This window comes from Oncorhynchus mykiss, chromosome 8, assembly GCF_057628025.1.
Source record: "Oncorhynchus mykiss isolate SJ-2025 chromosome 8, ASM5762802v1, whole genome shotgun sequence".
Lineage (NCBI taxonomy): Eukaryota > Metazoa > Chordata > Actinopteri > Salmoniformes > Salmonidae > Oncorhynchus > Oncorhynchus mykiss.
In genome coordinates, this window is record NC_143029.1 from 53294499 (window position 1) to 53299997 (window position 5499).

At 41.8% G+C, this 5499-nt stretch overlaps 1 long non-coding RNA gene across 1 annotated transcript; it reads right to left on the reverse strand.

Annotated features, from left to right (window-relative positions):
• Positions 1-713: 713 nt before the first annotated feature.
• LOC110530073 (uncharacterized) lies at positions 714-5266 on the reverse strand. Its single transcript, XR_016482783.1, has 4 exons — positions 5061-5266; positions 2048-2598; positions 1753-1864; positions 714-1071 (listed from the first exon to the last, which is right to left on the reverse strand). It is a non-coding gene; the product is annotated as an uncharacterized LOC110530073 (long non-coding RNA).
• Positions 5267-5499: the final 233 nt, after the last annotated feature.

Consider the following 5499-nt stretch of genomic DNA (forward strand, 5'->3'; position numbering starts at 1 on the left):
ACATCAACACTAATCTGCCCCTCCAAAACATTATTTAAAGTAATAATATATGCCATTTTGGCAGACGCCTTTATCCAAAGCAACGTAGAATCACACTTGCATACATTTTTACATAAGTACGGTCCCAGGAATTGAACCCACTATCCTGGCGTTGCAAGCGCCATTCTCTACAAACTGAGCTACAGAGGACCGTGGAACTGCAGTAAAACATGCTTTTATAGCATGAGATGAAAAGCACCCAGTGGATTTCTTACAACAACATGAAAAACTACAACCCCATACTTACAGTCATTGGCACCATCACCACACATCCCTACAGTATAACTGCAGAGAAAAAAACATGGAGGCATTTAACGCCATGTGGCCAATGTAATACTTGCTAACAGCTCCCAGTGAGCACAAGACGTTGAAAGGACGTCTTTTCAACATCTTGTGCTCATATGGTTAGTGCTGAAGAGGAGACTCACTCAACACTCCACCAGCTGAGTCTTCTGGTCAGGAGCCATGCGGGCGAGTATTGCGGCCTGCAGTGCCAACTACAGAACCACCCAGAGAAGAAACTACCATCAAATAATGCTGTACTACAATGTGACATAGGCTGTGTTTACACAGGCAGCTCATTTCTAATCTATTGCCCAATTATTGTCAAAAGAGCTGATCAGATTGGTCAAAAGACCAATTAGTGTAAAAAGGTCAGAATTAGGCTGCCTGTGTAAACGCAGCCATATTATCCAAAAGGGTTTACTATCAAGGTCTCACAAACCCAGTCTACACAGGATGGTTATAGGAGGCACTAAACACTAGAATGTGTCAATTTAGTACTCGCTACAGTCCTTTCATTTCAGTTGTCCAAATAGAGGGATGGAATGTGACACTGACCTTTTGGTCTGCCTGTGTACATCAATCTCAACATGTTTTACTGTGAGTGAAGACTGTGCATAAGATTGCCTTACTCACCAGTAACCATCACAGTGCGAACGTTTGCAAGTCGTAGGTCTTTTAAAGCCCTGGCAGTCTCTTCCTTCCGCTTGTTTGGCATGATTACGAGCCCAAGGAACTCCATATTGGTCTCTATGAGATCCATGACAGGAATAGAAAACAGACAATACAACAACAACAACAAAAAGTATCCTGGGTAAAAGGAGTCTTGCAAACTCAAGGTTACAGATGTATTTAATCTTCCAACAGGAAATAAGCTAGTTCTCATTACTGTGATTGGTTCGGCACATTGTACTGTGTGGGCCGATCCAGACGAACAAGATCGACGACGAACCACGTCCTCACATGTTTATGCTTATAATCATCAAAAGTCTACAAGTGTTTCCCATGTATCTTTGTATCAGATGTCAGGACACGGAATTCTAGGCTTCAGGAACTGACAACCAATCTTGAACTAAACTGCTGGATTTCACTCTGTACCCTAAAGTAGCCAACGTCTCACTATTCTCGTTATTCAATTTTGAAGTTGTGTCAGTTTCCTATCAACCAACGTCTGTAACCATGCATGTATTCGTAATTCAGAATGACTATATCATCTTGAGACTTGGCCTCTGAGCCATGTTTGACTACACAACGCTAGTGGCCTTGGCTTTTATTAGTCTCAGCTGCTTATTAGTCGTTGCATTTTCACGTGAACACTTGTTTCCCAAAGCTCTGTATGAATTTTTTTTTTTACTTCCATCAGATCCTGGAAGTCAAGTCTCCTCTTTTACCTTTTCAAAGTCAACTTGCTACTGCAGAATTGCCACTTACAGTATTCAGCCCATTCTGAGTTTGGCCAGGAGAGTTTGGCCTCCAGCTGGCTATGGGCCAGGGTAACGACTCTGAAACCCAGACTCCTGTGTCTCGGTAAAGCTCTCCGATACTAAAAGAAGAAAAAAGAAGAGTAAATATGGGTTACAGTCAGTTACCCTGAAATAATGTCTATATCATTTGAAGTGTTTCCAAAGCCTGTCTTGACAGTCCACATACAGGTTGGGTACTGGAATAGAAATACATGTTCTGGCAAGCTGCTCCCTGGTAAGAGTTGGTAAGATAAGGGTCTCACTAATATGTGTCCTCTCTGCAGAGGCTGGCCACAACCTCTGGCGCCCCCTTGAGGTAGGTGTCCATGCCCTTCTCCCCAGCCTCCGCCCGGACAACCACATTCGTCCTCTGTAGAGCCGACGAGAAGGGGAACTGGCAAACAATCCCAATCTCATATGACGATTTAGCCGACGAGAAGGGGAACTGGCAAACAATCCCAATCTCATTTGACGATTTATGACAGACAGACAGCACATGGTCAGTCAAACATTATCCATTCAACCTATCCATTCACATACAAATCAATACTCAAGGAAAGAAAGAAATATGCTTTTGAAAAATGTCCTCAGACTTCTTACCGTCAACTCAGACAGCTCCTGAAAAGTAAAGGAGAAAATAAGGCTAAAGCATATTTAACAGGTATGTAGACGTAGAGAGGTAAGAGTGAGCATACTATGAATACTTTACCATGTCCTTTGCTGGATTTACTTCCTGGTTGACCTTGGGGAGCACCTGCATGGGCATTATGGGATTGTAGAGGGCTGTCTCTTAGTCTGTAGGCTCCTCCAGAATCTAGGATTCACAATCATTGGTGTTAAGCAACATCAGGGACCCCCTTGAAAACTGTCAGCCCCATCTGACAGACGAAAGGTGATTCAGACAGGTAGCCTGAATGCCAGTCTGCTTTAGCCATCTTTTTTTGCTATCTTGCCAAAGCAATGATGTAACATTGCTGAATGCAGAAACAGTCTGGCACATATGCTTATGGAAGGGATTGTGTTCTTGTCTTAGTATATAGCATTGTTAGCATAGCCAGGGTGCGAATTACGTGGGGGGCTCATCTCCCCTGAATGAGACATTAGCTCCCTTAAATGTGGCTACATAAACTGTCTCCCTGTCCACAGCGCTGTCCACTCAGTAGTGCTGATTTAGACCTCAGCTGAGCTCCTTTACGCATCGATTTTCCTTTGTACTTGCTCATTTTTGCCATTTGTTTGCCATGATCCCTTGATAAAAAATAAAATAGCCTATCCCTTTATTCTGATATATTAGATTTATTCTTTGATTTGTCATTGTTTGCTTTTTGTCAGTCAGCTGTTTAAAGCGCTCATTGCTTTGTTTTTCAGGTGCATGCTGGTACTGGTGTTCTCCGTGGCCAGAAGAAGTAGACCATTTATTTAGCTTTATTATTTTCTATCAATGTTTGGTTTCTTTCCTGGATCAGGTGATGATAGTCGCCAATATCACTAGACAACTAGACCACAGCAAGATACCAATCAATGCTCATCCAATCCATAACAGTAGGCCTAGAGTATAGTTTACTTTTTTTTCGGTTAGAAGCATTCAATTTTGCAATGGCATAGGGAAAGGGAGATACCTAGTCAGTTGTCCAACTGAATGTATTCAACTGAAATGTGTCTTCCGCATTTAACCCAACCCCTCGGAATCAGAGAGGTGCGGGGGGCAGCCTTAATCAACCAACACGTCTTTGGAGCCCGGGGAACAGTGGGTCTACTGCCTTGCTCAGTGGCAGAACCACAGATGTTTACCTTGTCAGCTTGGGGATTCGATCCAGCATTAGGCCTACATTATTTTGGATTTGTGTGCCTGTGAGAACGGATTTCACAGTGAAACAAAATTAAATGTTATGTTGACATAGTTACACTTACAGTGCATTTTCTGAGATCTCCAAGATCCAGGAATTGTACAGGGTTTAAATGCAATGTTCTAATTAAATTGTTAAATGATTAATAATTACAAATAACACTGTCATGAATGTAATTCATGTAATGGACATAAGGCAGTGTTTAATGTCACTGGATCTGTGAAGGCTCCTGAGGGCTCTCAAGTGGCACAGTGGTCTAAGGCACTGCATCTCAGTGCTAGAGGCATCACTATACACCCTGGTTCAATCCTGGGCTGTATCACAACCGGCTTTGATTGGGAGTCCCATAGGAAGGCGCCCAGTGTCGTCTGGTTTTAGGGTTTGACCGGGGTAGGCCGTCATTGTAAATAACAATTTGTTTACAATGATGAATAAACAGACAAATAAAAATAAAAAATAATCATGGGCTAGGGTGTAAACATGTTTAGATTCAACTCCTGTATTATGTTGAATGTAGGCTACCTGTTCTGTATGTGTACAATTAATTTTTCAGAAAAATGCATTGAAAGTATGGGGTGCGTTCCTTTTGTCACCGCAACCGGCAATCAGACTTTACCCACCTATTTTTGTACCAATATATCACTGGCTACCGGTGGGCCTATTTGAAGTTCATGGTAATAGGCCTACACATTGTAGCCTAACCTAGTAAATTGGCCGTGTGTGTTAGGGTGACCATCCCGTTTTTCCCGGGACCGTTTCAGCCCCATTTCAGGTGTAAAAAAAAGTCAATTTGTCGGCAAGGCGCATCACTTAATGTAGGCCTAATCAATGGCAATCGCCAAATGTCATTAGGCATACAGATGTCTATTTCCATTCATCAAAAAGCGTGAGGATACATGCATTGCACTGTTTGGATTATATTGGAGTGGACAAACATGCACTGGTAGGCTACTTTTTGAAGTGATTTGTTTGACAATCAGATGAAAGCATCATGACTGGTTGTGTTCATCCCACATTAAATGGTCATTCATTTTTACCATTAAATTCCGTCTTTATGATTAGGCCCATATTTTTTTTTGAATTGAGAATTCGCACTCTGAGCATAGCTATAACAGAAAGGATCCCACAGCTGCCACCACCTGTCAATATGCTTTGTGTTGTAGTCATGACAGAAAAATATATGAAGTCAGGCAAACTTTTTTGAGCAAAAACAACTCAAATTCAAGTCAGAACATTTCAGCTTCCTGTGTAATATCAGTATGTGTAACATCAACATTGCTACAGTAGTCATACAGAAACGGCGTTAGCATGTAGCATTGTTAGCATAGCTATAACAGAATGTACTGTAGGTTACAATATCCATACAGGAACAGAGACAACATTGAGAAAACATTGAGACAACTTTGAAACAGAATTTAGACTGACTGACCCAGTCTGTGGCGTTGAACATCTTTAGGTCCAGTGGGTCTCCGGAAAGTTCTTCGTCTATCTTGGGAAGAGAAACTGAGGGAAAAAAAGAATTAGGATGAAATTGTCTTTAGATGGTGATGTAACATCCGTATGATGTTTTTCCCTGTAGGTGGCTGTAGCTAAGTAAACAAGCTCAAATTTGGGGTTTCTGACTGAATAATCCTCAAAGGTAACTACAACCTTAAGTAAATGTGTAACTATCACTTTTACATAGTGAGGTTAAATGAGGGCACTAGGGACAGGGTGTAGTGAGAGGACTGGGGGAAACAAAGGAGCTGTGGTATTCATCGACTGACTATCATAGATCATTAATAACTCTCTCACTAAAGAACAAAGGAGGTTCACAGACAGAAGATAACTGATACATGGTAGAAGAGAACATCTCTCCTTTGCCATGG